Source organism: Epinephelus fuscoguttatus, linkage group LG2, assembly GCF_011397635.1.
Source record: "Epinephelus fuscoguttatus linkage group LG2, E.fuscoguttatus.final_Chr_v1".
Classification (NCBI taxonomy): domain Eukaryota; kingdom Metazoa; phylum Chordata; class Actinopteri; order Perciformes; family Serranidae; genus Epinephelus; species Epinephelus fuscoguttatus.
The window spans coordinates 30,413,543-30,431,609 of NC_064753.1; positions in this window are offsets into that span (position 1 = coordinate 30,413,543).

The following is an 18,067-nucleotide window of genomic DNA, read 5'->3' on the forward strand; positions in this document are numbered from 1 at the left end:
AGTAGTAAAGGAAAGAAGAGCCCTGTTGCTCTGAGGAAAAGAGAAAGCGATCTGGCTATCTTTCCAACACTAGTGCCAACAAGAATACCTTTTGGAAATGCTAGGGGGGGTGTGTTTCCACTTTAAGTGGAATATAACTCCTACTCTCCTGATGTCTCTTTCATATCACTGGTAGTGTGGACTAAAGTGTCACCTCTGACTCTGTGTGTGTTACCCTCTTTCAACAATCTCAGTCTCCTCAGTGCTGCAGGTGTACAGAAAGATCCCTCTCTCTCTAACCTTTCCCTCCGTGCAGCCACCTCCAGGGGCTCTCATTTCAGGTTTGACTTTTATTTTCCCTCTCAACTAAATTGACCACCAGAAATGTGAAACTTTGTAAAGTGAGACGCCCCCGGGGGAAGTCACGATGCCAACCTGCAACCTGGCTTTGTCGCGTCTGTCTGCAGAGAGGAGTAAAGCAAATGATAAAAGTTTAAAAAAAAAAAAAAAATGAGGGGGAAAAGTACTAAGAGGAAATGGGTTAATCAGAGCCGACGGGTGCATGCAGACGTGTGTGTGTCTTTCTGTCTGTCACTGCATGTGTGTGTCTGTGTCTGTCTTTGTGTGCGCGTGCCTCGGGAGGACTGCTTGCTCGGGGACAGGGGGGCTCTCAGGATGGATTCATCAGAAGCCAGGGGCAGTGCTGTGCACCATTAGGATCAAGGTTGCTATTTCAGGATGCTACCTGCTGAGGGATGTACTCTGCTCACAGTTTTGATGGCCCCTCCGCCCAAGTCCATTAAGCAAAGCAGAGTTGGTCTGTGCTGCTGCTGCTGAGTAACGAGGATGGGACCTATTTTCAAGAAACTGACCAGTTGTAATATTTCAGTGATGTGCATGTTTATGACATCTATAGCTGTATTTTTTACATTTGTAGGAAAAATGTAAACTTTAACAGTGACCTCCAACAGGCCTGATTGACAGTGCATCTCATAGAGTTTTATCCCGAAGACCTCGACTGAGATATCTTTATTCTAGGTGGGACAAAAAAGGCAGCACAGAAAGTGAAACTACAATCTGTTGTGTTGATACTGATCTACCGAAATCATAAAATCATAAAAAAAAATCATAAATTATCATTGAAAACAATTTAACAGGAGACTTCTGACATCCTGGTCAAAGACTTTATTTTGGCAATTGTTGCCTCACACAGTATTTAAATGAGTACATGTGAGGGAAGGACAGTGTGTGTTTGTGTGTGTGTGTGTGTGTGTGTGTGGTGTGAGGAGTACAGTGAGTCAGCATTCTTTGCTGCCTGACTTTCACAGCACAGAGACACAGAGTGACCTCTGCAGTTTTTGGGGTTAAAGGTCTCATCATGCAGTGAACTGTAGCTGCAGATTTATGAAACATGTGAAACTGTTTAAATCATTGCGCAGCATTATTCACATTTTTTTCTCACAGGATATGTTTGCATTTAAGTTAAATAAATGAAATGAATAAATTTACCTAAGTATAATATATGGTAACACTTCAAGTTCCCCTACTAAGCATTTCTCAACAGTGTATAAACCTATAAACCTTTGAATGAGCTCTGTAACAGATATTCAGAGCATTAAAGGTCTAGCGCAACGATACTCACCTTGCTTTGACCGGGGGCTACGTTTGTGAAATGACACGAGGCCAAGGGCTAGTTTATTAACAAGCATTGATATTTAAAATATAAATAATCAGCCCTGACCTCTGTTGGTGAGTCTGGGGGATCCTTTTTTTAAATATTTTTTTATAACAAGCTTTATTGTCATGCTTGTATGCAATCTAGCTGAAAAAAATCTCAATGTGAATCAGTTTCATTGTTAAATAGAAAATGGTCAGTGGGCTACCTGCCACCCTGTCACAGGCTGTTTTGGCCCACGGGACACAAGTTGAGTATCACTGGTCTGGTGTGTAGCATTTAGTGGCAGCTAGTCGCGAGGTTGCAGATTGCAACCAATTGATACTTCTCCTGTGTGCCAAGCATGTAGGAGAACAACATTTGGCAAAAGAAAAACACGATAGGCTCTTTATAGAGCCAGTGTTTGGTTTGTCCACTCTGGGCTACTGTAAAGACAACAACTCGCTCTGTATGTTGATAGAAAGAGCTTATTCTAAGCTAACGCAAACACAAGGATTCGTAGTTTCATCCTACTCACAGGACCTTTGATAGAGCAGCCACTGAGTATTTGCTATGTAAAAATATAGTGGAGTAATGGCGTCCTGAGCAGAAGTTTTATTACCTGTGTGTGTGTGTGTGTGTGTGTGTGTGTGTGTGTGTGTGTTGTAATCAGAGCTCCTCTGTTGTTTTTTGTGGTAGGACAGTCTGGCTGCGTGTGCTTCTAAGTGCATGTGATATCCATGTGTGTATCCCACTGGCTAGCTCATATGGCAGTTACCACTGATATTGGGATGATGATGGCGTGGAAGTGTAACACCCAGCCTCCAGCCCCCCCCCCCTCCCCCCCCCAGTGCCCCTGGTCAGCCCTTTTGCAGTTGTTAGCACTGTTTATGGAGTTTGCAACGTATGTTGTAGCCGCCAGCTCAGCCTCCTCCATGTTGAGAACCTTGTGGAGCCATCTCGTACGTTCTGAATACCACTTAAAGCCTTTACTGATGTGTAATATTTATCAACAATTAAAGATTAAAAAAAAAGTAAAAGCCAACCTAGATTCGGTCTCGTTCGGCGTTTCATCTCATTATATTTTTGTTTTTTCGGCACTGTGTCTCTTAGATGCCTGCTGCTTATGATCCAGCATCTGGCAACCGTTATATAAAACCCCAACCTCACCTGAGCACTGTGCGGGCACACAGCTATATACGTCCCAAACATAGAACATAAGACAAAAAGGAGAAAATCCAGGCAGAGGGCAGAGTCCCTGCAGAAAAATACACCGCCACACACTCCTAGATGGGTCGTACAGTAAGTGATAACTGAGAGGGATTACATCTGTATGAGTCTATACATTGTTTTAAGGAAAATCCTACATAGTATATCTCTAAAGCATCTCTTATGAAAACATATTTTATCAGTAGTACTGTATTTTACTGTGTCTTCATTTATTATCCATTCATAGTCTCCGTGTGCCCACAGGATGAGATATAGCCTAGTTGACAAATACATGAATAAACAATTATATCTGCTTACATCTACATTGTGTGTGCTTTAAACCATTTATGCTCATAAATGCTGAATAGAGATTTAAAGTAAAGTGTTTCCTAATATGTGTATAAAATATAGATACTTATTATGCAAGATAGCACGCACAAGAGGCAGAGCTGATCAGACCAATACAACTGGCATTCAGGGACTATGATTTTTTTTCGTTCATTGAAATACAGGAATGATACAATGACCTTTGCCATGTTCCTAGTTCATTACAAACCATTATAAAGCTATTTCTTTTGAAATATGTAACATAAAGGTACATTTTGTGCTTTTTAGCATCTTGAATGTGTTATAATCACCTTCACTTCATAAGTCAAACAACAAACTTAAAGCCTTGGAAAACACCATCTGCAAATTATGCCCCTTCTTTCTGTAACTACCGTACATAGGCTGTCACACAAACTATTTACTCTTCCTTTAACACCTCTGTGCAGTACACCTGTGTGGCCGCTAACAGTGCTTTTGCTACACAGAAAGGATTAAGGGAGCACTAAAACTCATCTCCAGTCAACCTGTGTGGGAAAAACAGCTCAATGAGAGCTTTTATCCTGCAGATGGCAGAGTTTCACCACGAACCATCTTAACATACTGCCGACGAGCGGACCACTGACCTCCTCAGCTCTGGTCTCCATTTTAACTGTCTGAGTGAGAGGATGCTTTTGCTGTTCATATATCACACACCTGTCTTTACACTCTTACACACTTTTAATGTCTCTTACATTGGAATTCTTTCCAAGCAGTTTGTGTGCTGATGTTCAGATGTGGAAAGATAAAGAGAGTGGATGACAAAGAAGAGTCAGAGATATAAACACAGAGTTTTTGTCAGCTGAGCTTCCTTAAATTATTCGTCAAAAGATTGCGAATCTCTTCCTTTTTATGGACATTTAAACATTCATACAAGAAGCCTGTGATCTGATTGTGTGCAGTCGATGAATTTATATTATTGTAATATTTCATATCAGAATACAGTTTTCAAAAAAAAAGGAATTTACCTTGATATATCGGTGTGTAACAGTAAACATAGTAAAATGAAATAAGAGCAGCTATCACAGAAACGTGGGCTGAATAATTATATTTCACTTACAGTAAAACTTGTGACAGATCTTCGGCAGATGCCTGTACTATTGTGGCTCCCTCTGTGACTTCATGGGCAAAGCAGATGCCAGAAAATGTAATTAACTGAAATCGACATTCCAGAAAGGCCCACTGGGGATCTCACTGCCAAGCGGAGTGGCAGATCTGTGTACCATCAGAGCGGGAAAAACAGAGAGATGGGCACAGATTCATCTGCACTTTAGTGCTATCTGCCAGTATTTGCAAATATAACAATTTTAACATCATGCACTCGCTGATAAGAAGTCAGTTTTAGCATTAAAATAAACAGCCGAGGTTGGTTTATTTCTGAATGTTGTTGTCAGAGCCAAACATCAGCATGACCCCTTGAAACGACAGCATGAAGAGATGTTTGTGTAGGGAGCCGCCGCAGAAGACTTCATGGACGAGTACAAAATGTTCTGATGTTTTGTTCTTGTTGATGAAACAGAAAAGGGAGATATGAACTCCCCGGCGTCTGTGCTCATATTTATGAGGTGGTGTCGAGTCTTAGCTGGAGATATTTCATTAAGAATAAGAGCGGGGGCAGAGAGGAGAGCAGCGGGGGATGACTGATCAGTCAGGTGATAGGGATTTTGTCATCCATGGGTCAGCGCCTTTTCTTGGAGCCTGCCAGAAAGCTGTAAGACTCAGACAAAAACAATGCTGTACTCCTTTCTGACCTGTGTTACTCCCTCCTATTGTACTGTAGCCTTTCTGTTGCCTCTCTTAAACAAACTGAATGTAGTCTGCCTGGTGCAATTCGTATTAAGCCGGCAGTTCACCGGAGCTGCAAAGAATAAAGGTGGTGTCTTATGTATTTTTTTGTAGCGTTGACCATCATAGAGTCCAGTTAAGTCAGGCATTGTCAGACAATACATATATCCCTGGCTTGTTTTCAGTGGAAGCTCCCTCAGAGCCTCAGTGACGCTGCCAGCAGATTAGCCGTCCTCATATTCCTGCATCCCCGGTTATTCCTCCTGCTTGTTTTCTTTTAATAAAGCTGGCTGGCCTCCTTAGTCCTGAAGCCGGCTGGCAGACACACAGGCAGACAAGGAGCCAAGCAGGTGGGCAGTAATATCAGGTAGAGATGGCAGGGTAGGAGACAAACTGGCCAGAGAGGGAGACGTGTCGAGTGGGTGCTGGAAAAGGTCGTAGGAGAGGTCGCAGCACTACAAACCCCCCGCTCTGTGGTGCAGTCACAGTGAACGTGACAGCTCTGTGACGTTGTCGCTTTTGATTGTCTCCTCTCTGTGTGAAGAGCTGCATTCTTGTCAGTGAGACTGGCAGCCAGACACACATTCATGCAAGCGAGCACACACACAAACACAAACACACTTTCTGAGAGTGGGAAGGGGCAACATCACCTGCCTTTGACTTCCTCACTATCAAATCACAAATAAACACTTTTAGACTATGACTATGACACTTAATTTTTATGTACTGTGAATTTCCGGCACAAAGCTTTTGCCTTGAAGTGCCATTTCCTGCTGTAAAGCGAGTGACAAACGGACAGCTACTTAACAGAGACAGCAAACTAGCTTGACGACATGGCCAAACTCAAGTATGACGCCAAATATATTAAACTGTGTGGACCTTGAACTAATGACACTAAGGAGGAATCTGGACCCCATGGCTGGACCAGTCGGGAAACACTGCTCTGTACTTTATTCAGAGTGTTTCTGTTATTCAGAGGTTGTCTGCATATGGCTCTCAACATGGCGGTCAGTCGGTGGCTCGCAGCTAACAGTGCTAATAGCGTGACCAGTGCTAACAGTGCCAACAGTGTTGACAGAGCTGATGTGTTAGCCTGGGCACCCTGCTCTCACTCCCCAACTCTTCAAGTACTGGTGTCGGTCCATGGCCATTGGCATCAGATACCAATGCACTGATGTACGCTTTAATGGTGGTATAAGATGCACCAGGCAGTGCTGCCAGCAACTGTCGTAGTATAAAGAGCAAGAAAGTCTGCATAGGATGAGTCTGAGGGGAGCTGAATAGGTCAAACAAACCCTGGACTTTCACTCTGGAGAGCTCTTGAAACCAGAAGGCAATCCAGTTATTAGAATAACAATGTAGTATGCTAGTATGTTTTTCACCTGACGTTACATTTCGTTGGTAACAAATGTATGTATATTAAGGCAAACTATGTTTCTTCCAAACCTAACTATGTGCTTTTGTTGCCTAAACCGAAGGAAACACACCTAAAATCTTTGGTTTTTATACCTACGTTTAAAGTTTATTTTGAAAAGACTGCATGCATGTAACGAAGACACTGTGCATTTCCCATGAAAACAGAAGTTTATTTTAAAAAGACACAATGCTTGTAAAAGGCGTAAATTGACCAGGCCCCCAGTGAGCCAGGCTTTGAGGCCCATTTTCGTGGTGGCCAAACAGTGTAATTACATCTATCAAATGATGCCATTGGGCCCAAAAAGACTTTCCCATTGACTTACACTGTGAAAGAGATGTCTGTAAATCAGTGGATACCTTTTTTGAGCGTCACAACCCTTGCAAAATGAATGTTTTCACTATCAGAATTTGATCTGCTCGGTCGGATAACATTTGGAAAGTCTAGATAACCTTAACTGCAAGTAGCTGGCAGCTGCTGGAAACCACGTGTGCACCTGCTCTACTGGCCACACAGTGTGGAAGCACTGCTGATCATCTGGGTAATGTTACACACAGCAGCTGAACTTTTCTGGCCTCAGGTGCCACTGAGCAACCTTCCTAGAAGTGAACGGGGTCCCGCCTGCAGCGCTGTGTCCGGTTCTCTTTATACATCCATGAAATTGGACAGCTTAGACAGTGGAAGGGTACCTAGAGCGTCATAGTTTGATGTGTAGGGCCACTGACCAGCAAGCTTTAATGTCATTGCTCATGTGATCCTCAAAAAAGGCAGCTGGATGTCTTGGTGACACCCCTCCTGCCCTCCAAGCTCCACCTCTCTGTAACAGCAACTCAGTCATCATAGCTGCTGATGGTTTATCCCTAATGCTGACCCATAAATAAAGCAGCAACCAATGGAGAGAATTGATTTCCAGAGGCTTGGAGGAGTGCTGGAGATTTATGCTCTGAGTTGTACTCCGCTGCAGTGCCGTATATCACTCTTTCTGATATGTTTTGCCCTTCATCTTTTTTTCCAGCCCATCACTCTGCCTCTGACTCTAACGCCCAGAACAGAGTGTTCCCTCTCCTTTTTCTTTTTTTGTGAGATTATAATGTTTGCCAAATGGTCTTTCTTTTTCCCTTTGATCTTCTGGTGGTTTATCTTCTCATTTTATTCGCTCATGTGCTCTGCTCACCTGGCCTTTCGCAGCTTTGTTTTTCTCTCTGCTCTGTCTCTCTTTCTCACACACACACCGTTTATGCCTACCATACACTAGAGGACTTTGAAAAGACTTTGTAAAGACGAAAGGCAATGTGAGTTTTTTAGTCACACCATAAGATTTTGCAAAGACTGGGGACCTTGCAGGGTCACTATTTGCAAGACTACAAGTAGATTCCTTTTGAGATTATTTCCCATCCTGCTCCAGTTGGAAAATATTAAGGCAAACTCCCTTTGAGAAATATGACATATTAACAACTCCTTAACTGCCCACAAAAACACAAAGCTCTAGAAACACAAGATAAAAGGCATTGCAGTTGACAGTATTCTTGTCAATTTGGCATCAAAATAATCCCTAGAGATAAACTGTATTCCCGTACCAACTCAACAAATTGTTCACTCCACAACCCCACCAGTTCCTCCTCCTTTCCCACAGTACAAGAGAATTGAGACTTCATGCTCGTGTTCATGTTCTTGCCTCCCTGGTGTCCCCTCCATGTTTACTGTCTACCTGGCTTGCTGCTTCTTCTTTGGTGCTGCAGAGAGCGCACCTGTTCTTCCCCATTTGTATGAGCCAACACTAAAAATGTATGATAATATTAAACATGATTGATTTTGTCGGAATGGCAAAACAAGAAAAAGACTGACTAAAGAGCTCAGGCTGAGTTTTATAACCTCCTTACACCAAACAAGTGAGATCACAGGAGCGCACACCAAGTGAGGTAAAACTCATGTTGTCCAAAGGGAAATTGACCAGACTCGAGCAGGCCAGCGTATACCTTTATGGAATTTGCTCATTTTCCTGATTTTCAGTTTGAGCGGCTTTGGCTATACATCAGAGCAGTCTTTGAGTAGAGCTTCCAGCTTCTGGTTATACATGTAGAATTGTGGAAACAGTACTGTACACTGTAGAAAGACCATATATCACAGAAAAAGAGTCAAACATTCTCATGAAACTCTAGATTTTCTTTCTCTGTCTTGCCCGTTCTTCGATATTTTATTGCTGTGATCCAAAGCAGCACATCCGTCTGATTGTGTCTGAACTGCATTTTCAAAAGATCCCATCATTCCCTGTAATCCAACCCTCTGATTCACTTACATACTTAATCCAACTACAAAGCTACATATGGATGGGCCTGCTCCAGATTTGCACATTGTGCGGCAGATGTTCTCCCTGCTCGTCTGTGTATGAGTGTGTACATGCCGGTCCATCCTGCAGTGGGCATCCAGGTGCTTCAAGCACCAGGAGCCATAACAGACCTGGGTTTATTAATGTTGTTCATTTCCTTTCGTCTGTTCGCCTCCAGCCGCCTGGCTGCACAGCTCTCCAGTCCAACATTCCACACACTCCACTGGAATTAAGGGAGAGGCCTGCGGCAAGGCAGGGAAGGAGCTCAGGAATGTCTCTGTTATCACAGAGAGAGAGGATGGAGGGAGGAAGGGGACGGGAGGTCAGGCCAGAGGGCCCCTGCGTTGTTAGGTTGACTTTCGTCAGGACCGCTGGAGTTGTAGGGGGTTCCATCGAAGCTTTGATCACTACTCACAGCTCTGCTTGTAGGCTCATATTACCACAGAGGTGCAAGCCTCCGGCCCAATCACAACACATAGGAGTCTAATTTTAGAGCTGCTGCTTTTTAAATCAATATCTCCACTCCTATCAGTGGCAGTGTCATGTAGATTATCTCACGGCCTTCACAGATGTCACACCAGGTTGGCTCTGCTCTCAGTCCACAGTGTGAGCTGCTGAGGATCACCCCACATTCACTCACTTGCATGCTGCTCGTGCATGTGGAGGGACACATACACGGACGAAAGCATCCCTCTGGGTCAACTGTAGCTGGAGTCAGACCGTGTGCAGGCATATGCACGCATGTGTGGTGAGTGAATGAGAGCGACGGTTTGATGATATGATGAGCACAGAGCTAATCAAATTTTTTTGGAAGGCTATCATTAAGCAGAGCGGTTTAATGCTACCGGCTTTATTTATTACAGTATTTGTTAGTGTTTGATGTTCATGTGTTTAATTCCTGCCGGTCATGTCTAAATGTTTGGTCTTCTGGAGAGGGATGAAAGGAGATGTTTTCTGAAGTTAGATATCTATTGCAACACCAAAGGGTATTTCTTTGTTGTTGATCATTCTCTGCTCTGAACAAGTATTACAAAAGGGCAACTGTCAGTGTCTCTACGGTTTGAACTGTAACTTTAATTCAGTGTGTTCAGATGTTTGGGTGGTAATTTGTGTGTGGACTGATTTGCATCATCTTACAGTCATTGAATCTGTGTTGTGGGATTTGGTGATGGCAGTAAATTAGATATGGAGAAAGTGTAGAGCTTATTAACGCTAATGAATCCAATAGAAGTGAGGACAGATTTCTCCACGGGGGTCGCAGAGTATAGAAAGTAAAATTCAACTGGCAATAATTTAATTCATTTGGACATTTGCCACTGGAATATGAACACTTGATCTTTCTTTCCTTGCTTAGCATAGATATAATGCATAAAGTCATTTTATTTCTCACAGGCAGTTCTATAAAGCTTTTATATAATGCCTTCAGTTCAGTAATTCAGTGTGAACTCTCAGTGATGGGATTTCGGTGTGAAATCCATTTAATCTTGTCCATGTTGTGCCGCCTATATATAAATACAAAGGGGATTATATTCATCCATTTACTATTCTTTTTGTAGATTCGAGACAAGGCTTACTATGTGAGTATTTTTAAGACACCTGAATATTATCTGCAGCAATCACTTTCTTCAAAGTGGATTATTACCATACATTGTGCAAAATGTGGGAGAATTTACGGCAACACAATAAAGTGTAGGTGAAGATTAATGATTGAAGTTACATAAAACCGTAACGATAGCTAAGTTAGGTTTCTATCTCAGAGTCCAGGGTTAACTGCTGTGATTCAGATACATTCTGGTATAAAATGCTGTCATCCTGCAGAGTCCTAGTGTGTCATACAGGCTGACCTTCCCGCGGGACTGCTGCTCTTGCACATTACACACTGACTAACAGCATGACAACAGAGCTAATCACAGCCTTGTAGCTGTGGTCTGCATAGTGTTCTCTCTGATACGCTGTGTGATTAAAGATATGCATGTTCCAGTTGTTGCATACAGGGTGTGGACAACGAAAAATTCATATGCTTACGTAGGTAATATTTAATATTTGTTGTAATATTTTTTTGCAGAATAATAAAGACCACAGCGGCCTTAAAATTGCAAGGGAAAGGTCAAGCTGTATGTTCATGTTGTTTACACTTGGAGATCAAAAATAGGTCATTTTTCCTAGGAAGAATTACATTTTGGATTACTAAAATGACAATAGTGGACAGGAATAATGTCACTGTGGATATCTGAAATGTTCTTTTTGACTAGGAAGAATTAAATTACAGATATCTGTAATATTTATCCAGTCTACCTTTTAAATCTTAAATGGCCACTTGTACTTTTTAAGGATTTTAAAATATCTTAAATTTAGTTTTGACTGATACAACCACGATTGTGTATATCATGAAATACAGTTTCTCCTTGTAAGAAGGTATCTTTAGTTACCCTCCGACTGGTGAGACTACAGTTTTGACCAGGAGAAATGCTAATATAGTAGATATCTAAAACATAATTACAGATCAGAATGTTGATTCATTCACTCATTTTCTGTAACCGCCTATCCTGTGATGGAGCCTATCCCAGCTGACATTGGGCAACCCTGGCCAACTTGCAGACTATCACAGGGCTGACACAGTAGCCCTTTTTAAATAGGAATTGTGCTAATTTGCAGGAAAGCCCAATCAGTCTTTTTTCAGCATTGGCAGTATAAAAACAAAATCGGGGAGTGCAGCAAAATGCCGCCTGCCTACTTTTGTTCATACAGAATGTGCCTTTTTCAGGGCAATGGGGGGCGTGAGCAAGTAACAAAACGTGTAGCTCAGCATGTGATGTAAACAGTGACGTGGGAGGGAAGCCGCGGCTGGTCAGTCCTTCTGCGATTCTCTCATAAGTCGTCCTTCGCTGTCCCCATCATTTGATGGTTAATCGCTTCTTCATTTGCGAGGGCAAGGAGGGCTCACAATTCTTTGTGTCCCCAGTTGCTCATCTTTACAGTGTCTGTCAGGTTTGCGTTTCCCTCTTGCTACTAGTACTAGCTGCTCATTCCTGCTGTCAGCTGTTTCCCACCGCCAGTGTGTCGCACGTGCGGTGTTATCATCAGCTCCTCCCACAAGTCTTCAACAGCCCCTCCCGTTGCAGAAGGGCGCCTCATTCTTTTTAAACCAAAAAGGTTCCGCCAATATGACTACCCTACAAGGCGGAAAATTGGGCACCTCGGATCAACTTGCTAATCCGGCTCTGTGTGTTTAAACGCTTGCAGCTTGCTGGCGAAACGGCCCAACATTTGCCGAAAATCTGGCAGTGTAAAAGGGGCTATAGAAACAGATATCCATTCACGCTCACATTCACACCTACGCCCAAAGTTAGAGTCACTAATTAACCTAACCTGCAAGTCTTTACCCAACCTGGGTTCGAGCCCCCCACCCTGGGGTTTGAACCACAAACCCTCTTGCTGTGAGGCGGCAATGCTAACCACTGCACCACCGTGCAAATGCTCATGATTTGCCATAGCTTGAAAACTGAAGGAATGTGCTTTTAAACAGGCATGACGGTGTTGCAGTGGTTAGCATTGTAGCCTCACAGCTGGAGGGTTCGAACCTGCCTCTTGCCCAGTGTCAGCCGGGATAGGCTCCAGCCCGCAACCCCTAACAGGATAGGTGGTTACGGAAAATTAATGAATGAATATTCTTTTAAACATATGTCAACTGATTGATTACTCTCAGTTAAACATAAACAACAAATTAAAAGTTATTTTCACCTGTCAACATTTTGCATCCATTTATCTCTACATACCTAGCAGCGACTTGCTAGCTACTGTGTGTACTCAGCTGCAGTAAACCAGCTTCTCTCCATGGTTTTAATGTCAGTTCGATACCTGTAATCATATCTGAATGAGCTGAGCTTCGTCAGCTTTGTCCTGTGTGGTTGACTTTGGCTCGGCTTAGCCGTGAATAAAAGCTATAATATACCTGACAGCAGGACTCCACTGCCTTGACTGCTTGGTGTAGTACAACAGTAGTGCAGTGTTTTTTTTTACTGTGTGTACCCTGGTGGTGTTGTCCCAGCAGTGTTGCTTCCATATGCTGTTTGCTGTACATGTCACATGGTTAGGCCAGTGGCACTAGTTCAACTCAGGGGGCCCCAGGTGATACAAGAGCTGTAGGCAAACAGAGGCAGATAACATCTCTACACAAAGCTCGGCTCCCTGTTGGTGGTGCAGCAAAGGCCGTTATTATGCAGATAGCTATAAATACTATCAAGAACAAGAGAAAAGCAGATGACATATAACTAACATTACAGCTGAATCTGAGCCCAGGATGCCCAAGTCGCTTGGTTTGTGCATCCTGTTGGCAGTCATATGTGATGTTACCATTATATGGTAATACCAACAGTAAAAACAAAATGAAGCAGCTGCAGTTGATAGTTATTCAATATCTAGTTTTCAGTTCATGCCATCACATCTTTCTAAACAGTAGGCACAGATTGAACTCGTCCTTTCATGCCCTTACATTTCAGAAAATTGAAAATATCCATCCTTATGTTCTGCCTTTTAAACATAAGTAACAAACAAATCTAACCAACGATGATAAAGATAAAATAACAGTTTTAAAGTAAGCAATTTGGATTTACTTATCAGAGCTACATCAGAGCAGTGAATCTGCTAGGTACATTTAAAGAGGGATATTACCTGCCACAGTTCTGTTGGTATTATGATATATGTAACAAGAATTAACAAGAAATTGCAGTACAGAAATGTTAAAGATGTAAAAATTGAGATAAAAGCTATGTCACCGATACATAGTCTGTCCACCAGAGAGCACTGAGAAGTTTATTTTTCAACTGTAAAATGTTCTGCTCAGTACAAACCCTGATTAAAGCTGATTAAAAGACAAATTCAAGGGATCCCAATCAATTTTTTGCTGATTTTATGTGTTTATTAAAAAAGAAAGAGAGATAGCAATGCAATGTTGTTATTTGTTTTTTTCTTAATGTCAAATATTGATTTCAGTATCGCCCTCAAAAATACGATATTGGTCAGGCTGTGATACTTGTCTGAAAGTGGTTGTAAGCATGGAGTGCCATTGATTTACATTGTCTTTTTTAATTACAAACCTCTCCGTGCTGTCAGTGCGTAACTGTGTTGTCCAAGTGTGGGTCATTGGAGGGGGTAAGTCATTATATCTCGTGCCATTTTTTGGCACTTTATTTATTCATCTATTTTGAGATTTTTTTTGTTTTTTTTTTAAAGATTTTTTTGGGGCATTTTGCCTTTAATGGACAGGACAGGTAAGTGCGAAAGGGGGAGAGAGAGAAGGGGGGATGACATGCAGCAAAGGGCCACAGGCTGGATTCGAACCCGGGCCGCTGCGGCAACAGCCTTGTACATGGGGCGCCTGCTCTACCACTAAAGGCCCGTTTCCACTGAAGAAGTTCCTGGTACTATTTGGGGGGCAGGAACTACTACAGGAAAGTCCTCTCGCTCGGCCCTCTCAACTGCCGTGTCTCCACTGAGAGCGGAGTACGAGGAAGGTTCCTGTAAAGTTACGGGCTCTGGATGTGATGTAATCATTGCGCGACCATTTACCGGGGCGACGTAGGGACGCCGTTAGCTGTTAGCCCTTAGTGGTGTCTGTAATAACTCACTAAATGGCCCGTGAAAAAAAATATTTTTTTCCAGCAGATGTCTTAGTTACAACATGATTGAGCTAACTGGAGTAGTTTCATGTCGTATCCGACAACGGGAGGCTTTTAACAGATGATGTCCTGATGTTAGCTTTGCTGCTGCTGCTGCTGTTAGCTGTCCCTGTCAGCTGCAGCCACTGATGCTTTCTAGACATTGTGATTTCCCAAAGCTGAATAAATACCACACATAGCAACACAAAACTGCTTTGCTAGCTCAATCATGTTGTAACTAAGATATCCGCTGGAAAAAATATTTTTTTCACGGGCCATTTAGTGAGTTTTTTTACATGGCGGCGGAAGCTATATGAACGAGCTAACCCTCGTCTGCTGAGTTTTAAAAATGCCGGCTATTTTGTTGCTTTCTGTTGACGTCACATCCCTCCTTGAGTATATCCAATCAGCACCAAGTAAATCCCAAGCCCCAGCCAGGAGTCTTTCGGGGCCGTTCTGAGTACCTACCCCGAGGCAGGGACTTGTTTAGCCCCTGTAAAAGTTCTGGAACTCTGTCCTTCGGGGGTGGTTCCTGCGGTGGAGACACGCACCAACGGCCCCGGCTCCGTAAAATTACCCCGAAGTTCCTGCGGTGGAAACGGGCCATAAGCCACCAATGCCCCATCTATTTTGAGATTTGAAAAAGATAGTATCCTCTATACAATTCTTACAGCTAAAATGGTTAGCTAATCAAGTGAAAATACATCTGCAACTTCTTTGATTGTCAGTTCATTGTTTTAGTCCATTTTCAAGCCAAAGTTTCACGCAATGTCTGGTTCCAGCTTCTCAGTTGTAAGGATCTTAGGGAAGGGAATCAAGAACCGGTTCTACTTGACAACCAGTTCCAAACTGTCTGATCCATCGAACTCATATCCTCCAAGATTATAAATTCCTTTTATCGATGCTGGCATATTTTTCTGACAGTTGGGCATTGCAATGAAGTCAAACTTGTGTTTACACTGCTGGACACTGGCAACAAGAAGGAGTCATGCTGGAGATGAAGAAATGGTCCAAAGACAGACGTCAACATGCTGCTTGTGTCATTTGAAGTACCAGCAAAGTGCTAAAACACCTTTCTACGCAACAAAGGCTTAAATTCAAAGAATGTCGTGTCTGTGACACCATGCACAATTGCCACTGCTTCCCAGCTGAGCAGCATGTCCGTTACTGAGGGTAAATATCCTATGTTACAATAACATGAGCCGCGCACAGGCAGGCTTAGCAGGTTTTTCCCTTTGACTAAGAAAACCTAAATGAAAACTAATACTGTACAAATATTCTCTCATTCCATCCAGTTTAGATGACAGACTGGCGCTACAGCTAACTCTCAGGCTGCAGCCAGCTTGACTGGCCCATCAGCTTCCCCCCTTCACACTTATTACTGCACAGGGAAGTAAAATGAGTGAAGAAAGGGTGTAGGCCCTTGTTTCTTCCGCAAAGAAAGGATTTGATAAAGAATCAGACCAATAAAATGTTATCAGTTTCCTTCCCTAAAGGATCTGAAGCCTTTTCTTTTGTGTTTCGTGACAGAAAACAAAATTCCTTTGGGTGTTAGATTGTAATTCTGGGGTCTTTCTTGTAGTATTTTAAAGTGAGATTTCACCATTATTTTTACCTTCTTGACATTTCTGTATGCATCCTTGTGTCCCTACACACTTTAAAATCAAAGCCACACCATTGCATCTCTCTGCCCGGCATGCTGCAAAGGTCAGGATGTGCACATTCAGTGTCCCCTCACGTATGAGCTCATAGGAACTGTCTATATGCTGCAGAATAGGGCACTGTAAATCCCTGCCCACCGCCCAGCTCAGCCCTGACCCGGCTCAGGCCCCACAGTGCCCACGCTGAGAGAGGTGGCTTAGACTGGCTTTTAGGTCCGCTCCCTTTCTGCTGAGTTCATCAGGCTGGTCCTTTGAGCAGGGAGCCAGCCCACTGCCTTGTGGCGCTTTCTTTCTTTTCAGGCGACAAATGTGCTAAAACAGCACTCGGTAATCACTTGGCATTAGGGGCCGTTGTGTTGGGCATTAGTGGTTAGAATTGACCAGTGGGACGTTATAAAAATGAGTCTGACAAGAGAACACCAAAGCTGATGAGTCTGGATCCTGGCACTGGACGGCTAGAGGATTAGTCAGCTAACACACTGGCTGGGGCTTCTGCAGGGTCGGGTCCCATCGCATCTCATCACCACCAGGCTTGAAGCGGCCCCTGTGGCTGCCGTGTCTCCATCCGCCTCTCTGGCTGGCTGGCTGGCTGGCTCTGGGTTCCCATCCTCCACTGCTTCTCCTTGCTCTGTTCTAACCACAAAAAAAAACACGACATCACCTCCTCTTGTAGGGTTGTGTTTTCATGGGAGGAGCGTGTGATGTCATGCACTTAGTCAGGACAGGGTGGGTTAAGTTGCAGAGGAGGGGAGGAGAGGTGTTCATGCAGTGAAGCTTAGTCAAATGCTTTTTTGTAACACAGAAAAAGATAATGTGTGTTAATGTGTGATTCATTAAAGGGTGTTACAGGTCAAAAGGCCGATCAAACACATGCACGTATCTTGATATTTTCAACACAAGTCCAGCTGCTTAGATTTTGTCTGACGGCTGAAACTCACTCTGTGTGGTGTTGTGGTTTGATAAGTCGACTCTATCAAAGTTAACACTGCAAAAACTGAATATAGAGAGAGCACAAGGGTGGTTTTCACTTGATCTCATACCAGAAATCAACATATCTTACTATCGCTGAACCATTAAAGCACCTTTCCTGCACAGAAACTAATCTCTGCTTTTGCGTTTGGCTTTAATTTAATCAATTTCCTGCAGAATTAACTGACAAACACTTTCCAGCCTGAAATGTTCAACCTGCCTGTGCCTCTTTCCCTGGAAGCGCCTGCTGTTTCCACTTCTTTGCCCAGCGAGAACAGCTGCATACTGTTGGAATTTAGCAGTAACAGGCAGTACCATGGGAAGAGTCACTGACGAGGGGGGGGAATGAGATGCGTGTCCTTTTATTCAGGCTAACGCCGAGTTCACTGGACTCGAAACAACTTCTTGACACAATATACTGCATTTTAGCTCATTCCCTCTTTCTATTCTCTCTTTGTTGACCTCTCTCGTCTTCTGTCTTTTCATATTCACCTTTTTTTACTTCCCTCTCCGTCACCTTGTCCTTAACTTTGCCCTCATTCTCTCTGCTCTCTTCTTCTGTCTTCTTATCAACTCCCACATTTTTAAATTACTCTATTCTTCTCCCAAAGTGGCACCTCTATTCTCCTCTCTTTCCCTTTCTTCCTCCTGTAATCCCTTTACCCCACGTCTCTCTTCCTCTCCTCCGCTCTCTTCACTTCGCCTCTGTTCCACTTTTTTTGCCTCTTCTTGTTTTTTTCATCCGTTCTAATCTCTCTTCTTTCTTGTAGCGTCTCCTCTGCTCTCCTCGTCACATTATTGTGCTGTGGAGGATGCTTCTGACCTCTGGGCTGTTATTTTGTTGCTATTCTGAATTTGATATCTATATATTTGGTTTTTAGACCTGCCCCTAAACACATCAGTCTGCAAAATACGGAAATCTGATTAATACTATATTTTTGTATCTATTTTATTGAGGTCTAAGAAGACGTTATGTTTAAAACCCTGCAGTCCAATGTGGGATCTGTAAGAAGCCAGGGAGGCCATTTTCAGTTATGTCAACCAGAATTC